The sequence below is a fragment of the Oryctolagus cuniculus genome, chromosome 8 (assembly GCF_964237555.1).
Source record: "Oryctolagus cuniculus chromosome 8, mOryCun1.1, whole genome shotgun sequence".
NCBI classification, from domain to species: domain Eukaryota; kingdom Metazoa; phylum Chordata; class Mammalia; order Lagomorpha; family Leporidae; genus Oryctolagus; species Oryctolagus cuniculus.
The window spans coordinates 109,959,692-109,977,165 of record NC_091439.1 but is presented as its reverse complement, the minus strand read 5'-3'; the positions used below and the strand labels follow the sequence as shown (position 1 = coordinate 109,977,165).

At 54.5% G+C, this 17,474-nt stretch overlaps 1 long non-coding RNA gene across 1 annotated transcript; it reads right to left on the bottom strand.

The window, feature by feature from the left end:
* Positions 1-440: 440 nt before the first annotated feature.
* LOC138843397 (uncharacterized) lies at positions 441-16,832 on the bottom strand. Its single transcript, XR_011378065.1, has 3 exons — positions 16,140-16,832; positions 14,670-15,375; positions 441-4,706 (listed from the first exon to the last, which is right to left on the bottom strand). It is a non-coding gene; the product is annotated as an uncharacterized lncRNA (long non-coding RNA).
* Between the last annotated feature and the right edge of the window lie 642 nt (positions 16,833-17,474).

The following is a 17,474-nucleotide window of genomic DNA, read 5'->3' as shown; positions in this document are numbered from 1 at the left end:
CTCTCTCACTGTCCACTCTGCCTGTCAAAAAATAAAAATAAAAAAAATAAAAAAACATCATTTATTGGGGCCAGAGCTGTGGCATAGTGGGTAAAGCCGCCACCTGCAGTGCTGGCCTCTCATATGGGCTCCAGTTCGAGTCCTGGCTGCTCCACTTCCAATCCAGCTCTCTGCTATGGCCTGGGAAAGCAGTAGAAGATGGCCCAAGTGCTTGGGCCCCTGCACCTGTGTGGGAGACCCAAAAGAAGCTCCTGGCTTCGGATCAGTGCAACTCTGGCCGTTGCGGCCAATTGGGGAATGAACCAATGGATAGAAGACTCTCTCTCTCTCTCTCTCTCTCTCTCTCTCTCTGCTTCTCTTTCTCTCTCTGTAACTCTTTCAAATAAATAAATAAATCTTCTTAAAAATCATTGTTTATTTAGTTATTTGAGAGACGAAGAGGCAGGGAGACGGAGAGTGAGAGACAGAGAGACACACACACACACACACACACACACAGAGAGTACTTCTAACTATTGGTCTATTTCACAAATGCCTGCAGCAGCCCTGGCTGGGCCAGGTTGTAAGCTGCGAGCTGGAAACTCGACCCCAGTCTCCATGTGGGTGGCAGAAACCTGACTGCTTGAGCCGCCACCTGCTGCCTCCCAGACTCCAACTGGAGTCGGCAGCAGGGACTTGGAGTCAGGCCCTCCAGTGTGTAGTGGGGGCATTTAAACGCCCACCCCAACCTGTTCACTTTTCCAAAAACTTGTTATATTTTCCTAGCCTTTGTGATTTAGAACTTGTAGAGAAGATGTAGAAGAAGTATGTGAACCTCGACAGAGTCGAAGGACAAAGCTCAAACCCTAACAGACCATGTGACCAGCGGGTCAGCCCCATGGCACAGGTCCAGCATGGCCTCCATGCATCATGTGACTAGCGGGTCAGTCCCACGGCACAGGTCCAGTGTGGCCTCCATGCATCATGTGACCGGCGGGTCAGCCCCATGGCACAGGTCCAGTGTGGCCTCCCATGTACCGTGTGACCAGCAGGTCAGTCCCATGGCACAGGTCCGGTGTGGCCTCCGATGCAACATGGACAATGTTGATTGTGACAAAGCAATGCGTGGATTTCAATTTTTTAAGAAAAGATTTATTTATTTGAAAGGCAGAATTACAGGCAGAGAGTGAGGTCTTCCATCCGCTTGTTCACTCCCCAAAAGCAACAGTTGCACCAATCAGAAGCCAGGAGCCAGGAGCTTCTTTCAGGTCTCCCAAGTGGGTACAGGGGCCCAAACACTTGGGCCATCTTCTGCTGCTTTCCCAGGCTCATTAGGCTCATTAGATGGGGTGGGAAATGGAGCAGCCGGGACTTGAACCTGTGCCCTGCTATGGGACGCCGGCATCACTGTGGCAGCTTGGCCCCTTGCACCACAACACTGGCCCCTATTGCTTTAAGATACCTTATACATAACTACAGCATTTTGTTTGATGGGCAGATCTGGTTAACCTTGACCTCTGGAAAACCCGTGTGCTGAAAGTGTGGGCAAGCTAGCTGTGCGAGGGCCTCTTCACTCCACTGCCTCCAATCAGGACGCCTCCCGTTCAGCTGCTCCTCTTCCACTGACCCAAAGCCTGAGTCCCACACCACAGAGCATGGTCAGCCCCGGCGGGCGGGACAAGCTCACATCCGGGGATCCCAGCACTTGTCTTCGGTCTCAGTTCAAGGTTTTCTCTACAGTGCAAGGTTTACGTTATCCGGGAAGACCCACGATCAGCACGTTGGTTTGTGCAGGTCTCATCATTCGGCAGTGGGAAATCCTTTAGACAGTCTAGTCTACCATGATGTCAAGTCTTCTTCTTAGGGGTCCTTAGCCAGACCCTGAATCTGCAGAGGCCTAACTGGGGGCCGCCCAGCCTCCAGCACTGGGAGAAATAGACCTCTGCTGGCTAGAAGCTCTCCAGGCTATGGCATCTTGTCCCAGAAACACAACCAGGCTGAGACAGTGCTGTGTGGGATCTCTGAACGCCTGAGGACCTGCTGCAGCAGAGTGAGGGTTACCTGGACCTGTGCTGTGGGACTGACCCAAGACAGGAAGATGGAGGAACGCTGCCCTCCGCGGTGCGGCTAACAGTGAAGGCTGTGAGTCAGACACCTTGAACACTTCCTGTCCTGGGAGAGAAGCAGCACGCACAGCCTGGCCTCCCAGGTCCCGCTCAGGCTCGGCCCGCAGCAGTCGGATTTCTTAACCCTGTTTCTTTCTGCCTACACCTGCTTCTCTCCCATTGGAACTATCCTTTAATCTCTCTCTCTTTTTAAAAAAAGATCTATTTTATTTTATTTTATTTGAAAGGCAGAGTTACAAAGAGGCAGAGGCAGAGACAGAGAAAGAGAGAGAGAGGTCTTCCATCTGCTGGTTCTCTCCCCAGATGGCCTCAATGGCCGGAGCTGTGCCGATCTGAAGCAGGAGCCAGGAGCTTCTTCTGGGTCTCCCACATGAGTGCAGGGGCCCAAGGACTTGGGCCATCTTCTACTGCTTTCCCAGGCCACAGCAGAGAGCTGTATTGGAAGTGGAGCAGCCGGGATTTGAACTGGTGCCGTATGAGATTCCAGCACTGCAGGTGGCAGCTTTACCCGCTATGCCACCATGCCGGCCTCCATCCCTGGAAATCCCGCCCGGATTTCCAGGCATCCTAAACTGGTCCCTCTGTGCTGGTCCAATCCTTTCAGCACCAGGAGGAGAGAGGCAGGTGGCTCTTGGAGGTTGTCGCCAAAGGTCAACATGCAAGTCTCAGGAGACAGAAGACGACACACAGCAGTTGGACCTCAGAGCCCCCAGGAATGGGAAGGGCTCCAGGGCAGGGCTGGGCTGCTTGGGTCACAGCGGGGGGATGCAGGACTGCTTTGGGCTCAGGGGGGACCTGGCACCACCTAGAAATCTGCTCAGCCTCCATGAGATGCTTGACAGAGCGACCTCCCCACTTGCCAGTGTTTATCCTCTTCCCATGTGCAATCAAATGACGATGACATCTGGAGCGCAGCTGCTGCGTCCTTCCTCCTGTCTGCCTTTTCACCTCCTTTCATCCACTCCGGGGACACCGGGAGGTGAGAGTCTGGCCGCTCCCAGCTGGGAAGACCCCTCAGTGCTCGTGACAATGTTGCAGCCCAGGGCTTTCTGCGAAGCTTGAAGCTCTGGGTGTGAACTGCTCTCTGCTGACTGCCTTTTGTGATTTCACGGAGCTGGCAGGTGAGGCAGCTGGCTGGTGCACCTTCCCGGCTGTCAGCCTGCAATGACCTGGTCAAAAAGCTTCCACTCACCACTACCTGTTTGCCATGCAAACAATTGTGCCATGCAAACTATTTGTGAACACAAGAATTATTTTTAAAGCATTTCTTTGGCTAAAACAGAATCCTTAAAAAAAAAAGAAAAACTTATACATGAAGACTTAATTTTTGCTGTAATGTTTGGCATCATAAAGAGTAAAGTGTTTTCCCAGGCCATAGCACACAGCTGGATTGGAAGTGGAGCAGCCCGGACTTGAACCAGCACCCACATGGGATGGCAGCGCTGCAGGTGGCGACCTTACCTGCTACGCCACAGCACTGGCCTTAAGGTGTAGGATTTTAAGAACATTGCTGTCTCCACGGGCGTGGCTTCAGCAGGCAGGAGATAGAGCTTTGCCTATAAGAAGTCCTTCCAAGAGCTCCTTCTCACATCCACTTGTACTCACAGTGGCCGGGGAAGGGCGGGGAGGCAGACTCGAGCGGCTCTGTGACTCGGGCTGTGTGTGTTTTACCTTACCCGTGTGCTCAGAGCAGGGTAACTCCGGGCAGGCTTCAGCGTTTCTGTCATGGGTTGGGGAATCCTCCCCCCACGCGTCATCTACACACCCAGGCTGAGTGGGGCCTGGGTCCTGTCCATCAACTGCAGGGGTGCCTGACTCCGCCCCCAGCCAGACTCCGCCCCCAGCCCACTCCTCCCTGCCTGCCGGGAGCTTTGGGCAGACTCGGCCGGCCGTGCAAAGTGGAGATCCTGGCTGTAGCCCGCAGGACCCTGCCCAGCTGCCCAGCAACCTCGCACTGGACATTGCGTGGAAGCAGCAGGGGCCACCAGGGCTCTCACATCCGCCCCAGACCGCCTCGCTCCGCCTACTCATGGAGAAGCAACTCCTTTCCTGAAGACTCAGCCCCAGCTTCTCCGCCTACCCCGTGCAGACTCTCTCCCGACCCCCATCCCCACCACTCATTGCCCCAAAACAACTTGAGGGGGTCTTCTCATCTTCTGAGATTCTGCGGCTGGCGCTATCAGCACCCCCCACTCATCCAGGCCCCGCAGGTGCAGTGCAGCTGGGTAACCCGGGCTGAGTGAGCGTGGGGTCTGGGAGCGGGAAGGTCCAAGCCAGGAGACGGGTGGTGAGCAAGCGCTGTCACAGCAGTGTCACCCAGTCCTGCCGAGGGCATGGTGGTGTCCACGCTGAGACCCATGCTGTTGACCCAGCAGGAAGCAATGAGGGCGTCCGGGAGGAAGCTGACGGCTCCCAGCTCCTGAGTGCTGCAGGGGCAGGGAGAGGCAGAGCGAGCAGATCTGCAGGCCAGGGCTTCATCCTGCAGGAGTGGAAAGATCTGGAAGGCACGTAGAGCGGAAGGTGCACACGTTGTCAAATGCCATGCTGCCATTCAGGTTCAAGTGAGAATTCCGTGCTATGTGAGTTTCCCCTCCGGGATTCCTGGAAACAGAGCCAGACAGGGCGTCCTCACGCCAGTGTTGTGCTCCATTGCTAAGGGCATGGAGGGCCGAGGGGAGTACCCGTCATCTCCCCTGGGAAGGCCTGAAGGGCCCTGGTCTAATCGCTCCTGCCCCAGTTTTCTGAGGGAGAATAATTCTCCTCTTGCAAAGACACTGTTGGTGCAAAGTCAGGTCAGTGTGCAGAAGGCACCAGACATAGTGCCTGCACGCCGTGCAGGGGCCCGGGGACCAGCTCGCTGCTGTTAGGTGGAGTGTAGGCTCTGCCAAGGGTCTCACTCTGACCTGGCGCCTCTGGGGAATGGATGCGGCCATTCTCAACCAAAGCTGGAGGAGACCTGGTTTGCTGCGGGGATGAGCACGCTGTTGGGGGCCAGGTTGAATCTGAGATGACTGTGGGATGTGCCAGGTCAGAGGCTGGGATCTGGGGATGGATGTGGCCCCCGGGGCAACAGGAGGGACAAGGGTTGGGGGACTTGGAATCAAATATAAGAACACCGGGGGAGCAGCCCACGTGGGTGCAGGTTCAAGTCCCTGCTGCTCCACTTCCGATCCAGCTTCCTGCCGGTGCACCCCAAAAGACGGCTGAAGTGTTTAGGCTCCATAGGCTCTCCAGGACGTGGTGCTTTCTGGCTCCACTCCAGCCCAGCTGGGCCACGTCTCTCTGTACTTTACCTGTTAACGTCCTGGTCCTACTTTTTCCTGGCTTCACTTGACACCTGCACGGGAGGTCATCAGAAAGATCTTGGAGGCGCCGCGGTAGTGACGCAATGAGCTAAGCCGCTGTCTGTGATGCCGTGTTCCATACTGGACGGCCAGTTTGTGTCCCAGCTGCTCTGCTTCCAGTCCAGCTCCCTGCTAAAGTGCCTGGGAAAGCAGCGGAGGACGGGCCAAGAGCTTGTACCCCTGTACCCACATAGGAGACCTGGAGGAAGCTCCTGGCTCCTGGCTTTGGCCTGGCCCAGCCCTGACCACTGTGGCCATTTCAGTGGTGAATCAGCAGATGGAAGATCTCTCTCAAATTCTGCCTTTCAAATAAATTTAAAAAAGAAAGAAAGAGAAAGAGAGAGAGAAAGAGAGAAAGAGAGAAAGAGAGAAAGAGAGAAAGAGAGAGAGAGGAAGGAAGGAAGGAAGGAAGGAAGGAAGGAAGGAAGGAAGGGATGGAGGGAGGGAGGGAGGGAGGGGAAGAAAGTGGTAAGAATCAGGTGTAACTCAGCTTAATGTCAGTGTGGATAGATGGCCAAGGGACTGCCTGTGCCACCCCTCCCCCAACTGCAGGTGGACCAGCCACTGCAGGCTGCAAGACTCCAGCCACTGGGGACCAGGGCACCAAAGTGAGCATGGGGCCATGTCTTCATCTGGCAGAGGTTCCTCTGGGCAGGTACTGCCCATCACTGTTCCAAGGGAGCGCTGCTAGAGAGGACCCTGCACCTGCCTTGGTCTTACACAGAGATCTGTGGCCCCAGAACCGAGGACTCGCATCTCAGCCCGCATCAGCTGGGGCTGCCGCATGGCCTTGGCGGGCTGCGGCTCCAGGTGTGGCCTAGCACTGCAGTGCAGGTGGTCACAGGATCACTCCTTCCATTCCTTCCCCACCCCAGACATGCAGAGAGTGACCAACCGGGTGAAGAAAAGGTAGGTGGGTGCGGGGACATTGCAGAGAAACCTGAGGCTGCCTGCCCCTGCGGCTGCCACTCCTGTGCCCCTGCCAGACCCTGACCATGCCCCTACTGGTGCAGGTACCCAACTGACCCCTCTAGGACTCTGGGCCAGTGGTCCCGCAACCCCAGCCACAGCAGACTGAGGGCCAGCAGCCCTGTGACCCCACACCCTGCCTCGTGGGCCTCCATGAAGACCCACACAGCCCTGCTGGGATGGGGAGGAGCACCCCAGTCCCTGCCGCTGCTGCCATCAGTTGCTGGGGGAAAAGACACAGGGAGACCAGCCCATAGCACTGAACTGGGAATAACCGGGTCTACACCTGAAGACAGAGCTGTAGGGAAAGACACTCTACCACTAAAGCCACTTGCTAAAAGTGACAGAAGCAGTTCATCTACTGTTGCTGTGGATTTGTTTCTGAGAGGAGGAGCATGGTGGGGGCAAGAGGCGCGGAGTCACCACACAGACCCCGGGAGTCAGGTGAAAGCGGGCCAGAGGCGAGCAGTCTGCAGACTCGTTTATTTCAGTTGGTACAGCAGCTTATATGGCCAAGGCAGCCAATCCGGTCAAGGGGCGGTCTATGCCCTAACCAATCACAGCCTATTGCCAGGCAGTTTCCGAAGCCATCCAATCACAGCCTGTTGCCAAGCAACAGTTACCATGTGGTTTCCAAAGCCATCCAATCACAGCCTGTTGCCTGGCAGGCTCCGTTGCCAGTGGCCATCTTGGCATGGCCTTCTCATTCCACCACATTCTACCAGACACACAAACACCAGTGTAGGGACACAGGACATACGAGAAAGCAATGCAGCGTGGTGCCTCCAAGGGGACACAGCCATGCTTTGGTAACAGGCTCCAAGGAGAACAAGATTGAGGAAGTGCCCAACAAGGGACTCAGAAGAGGGGTGGGCATGATGGTGCAGCAGGTTAAGCCACCACCTGCAATGCCCCCATTCCACACCCACGTGCTGGCTCAAGTCCCAGCTCCTCTGCTCCAGATCCAGCATTCCTGCTAATGTACCTGGGAAGGCAGTGGAGGATGGCCCACCTACTCGGGCCCCTGCACTCATGTAGGAGACCAGATGGAGTTCCAGGCTACTATCTGAGACCTGGCCAAGCCCTAGCTGTTGTAGACACTTGGGGAGTGACCTAGTGAATAGAGGGTCTTTCTCTCTTCCTTCCCCCTTTCTGTTTCTTTGCCATTCTGCCTTTCAAATAAAAATGCTTATAAAAATTCAAAATAATGATTATAAGATTATTCAAAATGGTAAAATGGTAGGCCAATGTTCCTGATGAATATAGATGCAAAACTTCTCAAGAAAAAACTAACTGAATCCAAATCACATCCCCTTCATCGTGACCAAGTGGGATTTATCCTTAGTATGTAGGGATGTTTCAATATATGCAGATCAATTAGCACAATACATTACATCACACTACAGAATGAAATCATATGATTATTTCAATAGGTGTAGAGGGACCATTCAATAAAAGCCAATATCCATTCATGACGAAAGTCTTGAAGAAATTAAAAACAAGGAACATACCTCAACATTGAGGTTATCTATAATAACCACACAGTCAATATTCTATTGAAGCCGAAAGTGTTTTCTAAGATCTGGAACCAGACAAGGATGCCCACTCACACTGCTCGTGGTCAGTAAACTACTGGACGTCTTTGCCAGGATCACTGGGCAAGAGAAAGAAATAATATACAAAAAGGAAAGGAAGACGTCAAGTACCCGTGTTTGCAGGAGACAGGATTCTACAGAGAGAAACCTAATGGCCCCACCAAGAGACTCAGAACTGATAAATGGGGCCGGCGTTGTGGCATAGCAGGTAAAGCCACCGCCTGCAGTGCCAGCATCCCATAAGGGCGCCAGTTCGAGTCCCGGCTGCTCCTCTTCCAATCCAGCTCTCTGCTGTGGCCTGGGAAAGCAGTAGAAGATGGTCCAAGTCCTTGGGCCCCTGCACCCACGTGGGAGACCCAGAAGAAGCTCCTGGCTCCTGGCTTTGAATCGGTGCAGCTCCGACCGTGGCGGCCATCTGGGGAGTGAACCAGTGGATAGAAGACCTTTCTCTCTGTCTCTACCTCTCTCTGTAACTCTACCTGTCAAATAAATAAAATAAATACTTTTAAAAAAAAATGACAAATGAATTTAGTGAAGTTGAAGAATACAAAATTAACACACAGAATCAATGCCATGTGTATACACCAATAACAAACTCACTGAGAAAGAGCTTTTAAGAGCAATCCCACACACAACTGCTACCAAAACAAACACTTCAGTTAAGAAATGGATAGACGATCTGATGGAAATTTCTCAGCAGACAGACAAATGGCAGCAAATCTATGAAAAACTGCCGCCCTTAGCCATCACGGAAATGCAGATCAAAGCCACAGTGAGTCACATTCGCATAGTTAGACTGGCTTTCATCATGAAGATAAAATAGCAAGTGCTGGCAAGAGCGCAGCGAAAGGGGAATCCTTATGTATTGGGAGTGGAAATTCGAATCAGGACTCATTATGGAGGTTCCTCGGAAACCTAGAAATAGACCCAACTACCTACTTCGGAATATACATCAGAAGCGAATGAAGTCAGTGTATGAAAGAGATACTTGCAGCACCCGCATCCCCTATGAGTGCTGGTTCAAGGCCCGGCAGCTCCACTTCTGATCCAGCTCTCTGCTGTGGCCTGGGAGAGCAGTAGAAGATGGCCCACGTGCTTGGGCCCCTGCACCCCCGTGGGAGACCCGGAAGAAGCTCCTGGCTCCTGGCTTCAGATCGGTGCAGCTCCAGCTGTTATGGCCATTTGGGGAGTGAACCAGCGGATGGAAGACCTCTTTCTCTGTCTCTACCTCTCTCTGTGACTCTGTCTTTCAAATAAGTAAAATAAATCTTCAAAAAAATAAATAAATAAACAAAGAAACAGAAAGGCTGGTTGCCCGGTTAGGTTGGTTTCTTCTGTGTACATGTGCTGAAATATTGCACTCTATCCCATAAAAAATTGTACAAGTATTGCACGTTACTAACAAATTTTTTTAAATAAGATAAATTTAAATAAACGCAATTTCTTGCTTTATATTCCTCTTCACACCCATCTGCCTACTCATTCTTTCCGACTTCCCACATGCACAGAATCGCATTGCTGCAATGGACTGAACTGAATATATTACACTATTTATTTATTTCTCTCTCCAAGCTCTGTAAGAAAAACTGGCCAGAAGCCAATGACCATTAAGAACTCGTTTCTTGCCAAGGATCTGTTGTTATTTGTTCAAAGACATATGCATAATTACTATCGAACAACTGGGGAAGTGGTTCAAGATCTCCATCATACTTCTCCACCCCCCAAAAAAAAAGAAAGGGTTACATGTCCATGCCTTGGTGAAAAAAATCTCAAAAATACACAGGGCTCGGATTTTTCCTTTTAGTTTAGATGCTAGAAGTTGGGAGGTAGAATGTAGTCTCTTTTTTTTAAAAAAAATTTACTTATTTACTTATTTGAAAGTCTGAATTATAGAGAGGGAGAGTCAGAGAGACCTTCCATCTGCTGGTTCACTCCCCAAATGGCTGCAACAGCCAGAGCTGGGCCGATCCAAAACCAGGAGCCAGGAGCTTCTCCCAGTCTCTCATGTGGGTGCAGGGGCCCAAGCACTTGGACCACCTTCTGCTGCTTTCCCAGGCCACAGCAGAGAGGTGGATTGGAAGTGGAGCAGCCGGGATTCGAGCCGGCGGCCATATGGGATGCCGGCACTGTAAGCGGCGGCTTCACCTGCTACGCCACAGCGCCCGCTCTGAGGTGTGATCTTGGAAGGTCTGACCAAGCTCCTTTTCCTTCCCTTGCTCATTCACGTGGGAGCCCTGGGCTCGTGTCCTCTCCCTGCTGCGCAGTCCCTGCAGAGCCCTGGCCCCACTGTGGAGCAGTGACTCGGTTCACTAGGACGGTGAGCAGGCGCAGCATCTCCCTGTGGCAGTGGTAAAATCACACATCTCCTCCACGGCTCGGTGCACGCTCAGTGGCACAAAGCACCTTCACGTGCTCACGTGGCCACCAAGACCATCATCCACGTCGGCACGTTTCCCGCCTTCCCAAGCTGAAACTGCTCCGGTTAAACAGCAGCCCCCACTGCTCTCGCCCCAGCCCCCGGAAACCACCTTCTGCTGTCCATCTCTGGATTTGACGGCTTCAGTGGAACCCTAGGGTTTTTGTTCTAACACCTTCCGGCCTTTCCTTCTCTCTAGCTTGAACGTGATTGGACTCCCGATGCACGTGGAGACACCATTTTTCTTTATAAAGCTCGTTGCCTCAGGCAGTCCACTGTCACCCTGGAAACCTGCTGAGGACATCTGTGGTGTGGCACGCGTCAGAACCCCTCCTCTGATGGCGGATCTCGGTCCGCGGCACGTATGTGCGGAGCGTGTGTTGTGTGGCCATTCGTCTGCCGATAGACGCTCGGGTTGCTGACAGCGTGTGGCACCTGTGGACAGGGTTGCCTGAGAGCGCACGTCCATCTTCTGCGGTCTCCCGTAGCGACTCCGTCCTGAGCTGCATCCTGGCGTTCCCTCTCACGTAGCTGTGCGACGGCCAATGACTCCTGAATGAGACGCACTCACCCGCAACACAGCCCTGGGAAAGACGAGCTGCCCTTGGCCAGACTCCTGTGTTTAGCATCGCCACCTGGGCTCGGGCCTGCACCTCCCTCCTTCTACTTCCAATCCATGTGCTCCGCACCACCAAACTGAGCTTCTGAAAACAGCCCCTGTCAGCTCCTTCTTCAAGCAGTCTCTGCGCTTACTAAACACCGTCCAAAGTTCTCAGCGCGGCCCTGCAGCCCTGGTCACCTGCCCCTAAGCAGCATCTCCAGTTTCTGTCTCCATTGAGTCACCTCAGTGGCCTCCACCTGCTACAGCTTTCCCCAGATGAGCCCACCGAGTGGGGCAGTGAGTTAGGCAGCCTCCTGGGAGCCCTGCACCCCACACCGGAGGGTCTGGTTGGAGTCCTGGCTGCTGTGTGCGTCTGATTCAGTTTCCTGCTCCGTGACCTAGGAGCCAGCAGAGGGTGGCTCAAGTACTTAGGTTCCTGCCACTCATGTGGGAGACCTAGAGAGAGTTCCTGGCTCTTGCCTTCAGCCTGGCCCAGCCCTAGCTCTTGTGGGCATTTGGAGAGTGTGCTCTCTCTCTCTCCTTTTCTTTCTATCATTCCACCTTTTGAATAATTAAATAAATCTTTAAAAAAACAACCCAGAATGGTGTGTTGACAGTGCTGGGAGGGTGGGAACTTTATGTAACAGCAGTAATGAGGTGAGCCTAGTGCGTCTCCACCAGAGGGCTGGGTATAAAAGCCTGAGGCAGGCCCAGCCACTCTCCACCTCCTGGCTCACAAGTGCCTCCGTCTGCACACGCTCCACCATTGCCACCCCCTGGGCTCTTTGCACGGCCCAACCGATGGGGTCCACCTGACCATGAGTGGAGACCCTCCAAAACCGTGAGCCAAAGTACACCACCTTCCTTCATCAGTGGGCTGCACCAGGCGTCCGGTCATAGCCACGATGAGCTGCCCATCACGCAGTCCTTCCTTCACTCCCTCCGTCCCCAGGAAGTCCCGGAGGTGCTGGGTTTTCCTGCCCTGTAGCTTGGCTGTGCCATTCTCTGTGCCTCCCACGGTCTCCCTCCAGACGCCTGTCTGTGCCCCCAGCACTCCCTACTCTCTCCCTGTCGCAATCTTTTACTCATCTCTCCTTTAGTTCCTAGCAAGCAATTGTCCTAGGGTCATTTCCCACTTTCCCATGCGTTAATTCCCCAACTCAACCACGTGTTCTTGGACAGGGGGACTGAGTCCTTCCACGGTGACGGAGCGTCTGCCGTGCTTTGCGGCCCTGAGCTAAGGATGCAGAGTGCTCTGTAGTACACCCCCTGCTAGGCTCAGACACAAGTCATCACAACTCGGTACGACAATGTCTGCGGAAGAGCCCTAGACGGGCGCGTGCTGTGTGATGCCTGGCGCCACTCCTGCACTCTGCCAGCAAGAAAGCCATCCCCAAAGCCTGTACCCATGGGAGCTGCCCGGTTGGGTACTTGGACCTCCAAAACCGAGCTAAACCTTCCCCTTTATAGTGAGGAAGGAGGAGGAGGAGAAGGGGGAGGAGGGGTGGAGGGGGAGGAGGGGAAGAAGGGGGAGGAGGAGGGGGAGGAGGAGGAGGGGAAGGAGGGAAAGGAAGGGAAGGAGGGAAAGGAGGGGGAGGAGGGGGAGGAGGGGGAGGAGGAGGGGAAGGAGGGGAAAGGAGGATGGGGAGAAGAGGGGGGAGGCTGCGTGGTCATTCCTGATTCTCAGTTGCTCTCCCTGGCCCCCTGCAGAAGTTCATCTTCTTATGCGTTTGCTGCAGTCTCCACATGGACCAAAGTCTTAAAGCCGATTTCCAGGAACAAGTCAGACCCTAACGACAGGAGCGATGACCCTCACACTGGGCACCTACAGTGCCCCGCCCTCAAGGACAATTCCAGGACGCAGGGATGCTAGGTCACATGGTCCACTTCCCAGCAGCCTGGACGACTGACGGGGAAAGGTCACTTGTGGGTTGGACAGGCAGCAGCGCTCACCCCAAGGCTTCCTGGACACAGAGGATTTCATGGGTTAAGAAGCAAAAATGCTTTCCTGCCCATCAGGACCTCAGCCTCAAGTGCAAGTGATCTGGAAAGGGCAAGCGGGGCTGTCAGTCACCTCAGCTCCCCGGTGGTGAGCTCGGGGCTCAGCTAATCGTGGGGTCACACCCTCCTCAGTCTACAGGGGCTCAGGGGAGGTCTTAGCAACAGCGTGGACTTTCTCTTTCTAAGATTTACTTGAAACACAGAGTTAGAGAGAGAGAGAGAGAGATATCTTCTATCCGCTGTTTCACTCCTTAATGGCCACAATGGCCACAGCTGGCCCAGACCAGGGCCAGGAGCCCAGAACCCCATCCAGGTCTCCCACATGGGTCGTAGGACCCCAAGCACTTGGGCCATCTCCCAAATAGCATTGGCTTTTATGGAATTCATAATTAATGGAAGACACAGACCAAATAAATCCTGCTTTCCCAGGCCACAGTAGAGAGCTGGATCGGAAGTAGAGCAGCCGGGACTCAAACCGGAGCCCGTATGGGATGCCGGCACTGCAGGCAGTGGCTTTACCTGCTATGCCCCAGTGTTGGCCCCAGGCGAATAAAATCACAAATCACAAACAAGAAAACATTAGAAACTGTGGCAAGTTCTATGTAGGAAATGCAGAGGCCAGAGACAGAGACGAAGACTTCTAAGTTTCGTGGGGAGTGGTTTTCTGCAGAGGTGACAATGGCATTGGTGAGAGTCAAGGAAAAGCCAGGCATCCTTAGAGGGCAGGGGCAGAGCCCAGGGGAGGCCACACTGGGTGAGGGTGTGGGGTGGGGACCAGAAAGCCCCGCCCACCTCAAGGGGGAGTCCCCGCTACACCTTGCACTAGCTCTGCGCCCTCACGTGAGCTGTGACTTTCATGCGTCAGCTCCCTTATCTGCAAACTCGGGGTGAACGCTACACTTATCTCTCAGGGTTCCAAAGAAGCCGGAACCCCAACTTTCACACGAAATCCTCCAATTTTCAAATTTTGGTCATTTATTTATTTATTAAAAGAAAGTCACTTTCTCTTTCTTTTTTTAAGATTTAGTCTATTTGAAAGGCAAAGTTACAGAGAGTGGGAGAGCCAGAGCCAGAGCGAGATCTTCCATCCCCTGGGTCACTCCCCAAGTGGCTGCAATGGCCAAGGCGGGGCCAGGATGAAGCCAGGAGCCTGGAACTCCATCCGGGTCTCCCATGCGGGCGGCAGGGCCCAGGCACTTGCTGTTAGTAAACTGGTGCCTCCGTCCTCCTAAGCCCAGCCTGGCTGACTAGAGGTCGGGTGACCAACTGGCCCGACCACACGCACCAGCCCCACCCCCACCCCACTGGGACTTGCTGCCTGCACTTCCTGCCCCCTGCAAACTGCAGAAGCCCTGTTCTCCCCACAAGGAACCTTCTCCGTGATTGGTGTGCTTTGTGGTTATTGTCCTGAATGGGGTAAGTCAGGTCCATGTGCGAACTCCTGATGACCTGGGGTCCCCCGTCTGCAGCCTTTACTCGGGGCCTCGAGCGCTAAGCTCCATGGTTGGGAATTCATTGATCGGACGCGGCCGCCACGCAGAATGGGGACTGGCGTGCAGGGACACCTGTTAGTAAGACCTGCGGTCTCGCTCCAGGTCCCCCCCAGACCAGGCTAAGAAAGAAAATGGAGTCACTCACGTCATCAAGCTGAGACTGAGCTGCTCGTCCAAACTTCCCGGAAGCCAGCAGACAGGAGACGATGAACGGGCGGGTTCCGGTCGATTTAGTAAGGAGCTTGCCGCTGCTCCCGTCCTCGCAGGAAGTCTCCCACGGAGTCTGACGTCACGCAGGCAGCCTTCTACGTCACAGCCCGGCCTCGCCAGCGCAGGGACTGAGTGGCCGGTCTGCGCTTGGCTCTGGGTCACTTCCTTCGTCTTCCTTGTCTGCCTGGGTTAGACTCGCCTGGCTCTCCACCCAGGGCGGCGGGGACAGAGAACAAATTTGACCTAAGGTATCAGGAGGGAAAGAGACAACAGCCAAACGCCCTCCAGGGGGCGGCTGCAATCCACATGATAATGAAGACAATGAAGTCACCTGAAGCAAGCAGGTGTAGGCCCCCTGGGGACTTTCCTATTGTCCTGTCTTCCTGTCCTGTCTAGCAAGGGCAGCGACCTGGCCACGACCCACCTGCACTGCCAAGAGAGCCAGTGATGAACTCTGAAATCTGTGTGCGGTCAGTCAGCCTCTTGACCCCGCCTTTTCTCCTCCGACAGATCATCTGGGTGTTGGGTGATGAGTCCTTGGCACTTGTCTCTGTGACCACGGGGGCGAAAGCTGGCTGCACTCACGGTCCGTCCATTTCGCAAGGGCTCGACCCTGAACTGGTTCTGCCCAGCTTTGCAGCCTGGGCCAGGACACAGAAGACGCCCAGCTCACGTCAGCTCTTCCCCTTCCCATCGTCTCCTAGCTCCTCTTCTTTCTTGTTTTTCTCAAATTCTTAATCTCTTTATGTGATAAAGGCATTTGGAGAGGGGGTCAGCATTGTAGCATACAGGGTTAAGCCATGGCCTGCACGCCAGCTTCCCATGTGGGCACCCATTTGAGTCCTGGCTGCTCCACTTCTGATCCAGCTCTCTGCTATGGCCTGGGAAAGCAGTAGAAGATGCCCAAGTCCTTGGGCCCCTGCACCCACATAGGAGACCTGGAAGAAGCTCCTGGCTCCTGGCTCCTGGCTTTGGCCTGGCCCAGCCCTGGCCATTACGCCATTGTGGCCATTTTGGGAGTGAACCAGTGGATGGAAGATTCTCTCTGCTCAGCCGCCGGCCAGGGCAGAAGCTGCAGGGGCACCTGGCACTGCCTTCCCCCACCTCCTTCCTGCACCTTGTGCATATGCACCCTGGCAACCAGCTGGGCCTGCGCGGCAGGCAGCGTAAGCCAGCACGGGCTGCCTCCCACGGGTCTCGAGCCACAGTGACGGGGCAGCCAGAGCTGGGTGGGCATGGGGAAGGCGCCGTTCCTCGGAAGTGTTCCCTGCCTGCCTCCCCCCTTTCCCGCCGGCTGTTTGGGCCCTGAAATCGCCCTGAGCAAACTCTTAGCACTGAGCAGTCAGGCACAGTTGGGTTTCGGCCTCACACGAGGTCCCCTGTGTAGGTCCAGCTCTTGGCCCACCTGCTCCTTGCCCGGCGTGGAAAGTCCAGCAGAGCAGGGTCTTCCCACTGCGGCGAGGGCTGTTGGCCCCTCCTGCAAACCAGCGGCGGCCATACCTGAGGCGGCCACTGTGGCAGGTGGATGGCTTGCCCTGATTGGCCGGGTGGATGGGTGCTCTGATTGGCCGGGTGGATGGCTTGCTCTGATTGGCCGGGTTGATGGGTGCTCTGATTGGCTGGGTAAATGGCTTGCTCTGATTGGCCAGGTAGATGGGTGCTCTGATTGGCCGGGTGGATGGCTTGCTCTGATTGGCTGAGCCTCTGCGGGGAGGTCCACTCCTCTCAGCTCCAGGAAGCAAGCCGGGACGGGTAACACCAGCATTCCAGAAAGGGTGACTGAGTGCTGACCATGCTAGCGGAGCCCCAGGCCACCTGACCCCGCAGCAGGCCGGGGCGGGGGTGGGCCGTGACAGCAGCCGTGTGTAGGCTGGACACTCGAGCAACCCGGGATCGTCACGTTCTAAGGACCCACGACAGGCGCTCCCCCCACTTCCCTGCTCATCTCTGTTGCGTCAGGATTGGAATTCTCACACATTCTTCTGAAAGCTGCTTCTTACCCAGGGTTTGGGTCCATGATTGTTTAAAGGTTTTTTTTTTTTAAAGACAGAGTTACAGAGAGAGGTAGAGCCAGAGAGAGGTCTTCCATTCCATTGGTCACTCCCCAAATGACTGCAGCAGCCAGAGCTGAGCCGATCCGAAGCCAGGAGCTTCCTCCAGGTCTCCCACGCTGGAGCAGGGGCCCAAGCACTTGAGCCATCTTCCACTGCTTTCCCAGGCCACAGCAGAGAGCTGGATGGGAAGTGGAGCAGCTGGGACTCAAACCGGCACCCATATGGGATGCCGGCACTGCAGGTTGGGGCTTTAACCTATTGTGCCACAGCGCCAGCCCCAAGGTTTCTTTTTTAAATCCCGCATTGCATTTTGGCTTTTTATGACATCCGAATTTGCTGTACGTGTAAGCATCACGTACTTTGTTTGGAAAGAAAGCGTTGTGTCCTGGACGCTCTGCACACAGCCAGAGGGAGGTCCACTTCTCTCCCAGCAGCCAGCACAGCCTGCCGCCTCCCCCACCCCGGAACATTTTTTAAAATTTGCAAAACTCATGTGGATAGCAATTGAAAAAGAAAAGTGGAATCAATCTCTCTTAACCAAGAAATAATTCATCTGTGCATGGCAATATCAGAGAAGTATAAAACGATGGGGTGTGTTCCCCCCCTTTCTCCTTCCACCCAGTTTCCATTTCAATCCAGCTTTGTTTGTGATGTAATAACGTGGAGCTCGTGCACAAAGTGAAACA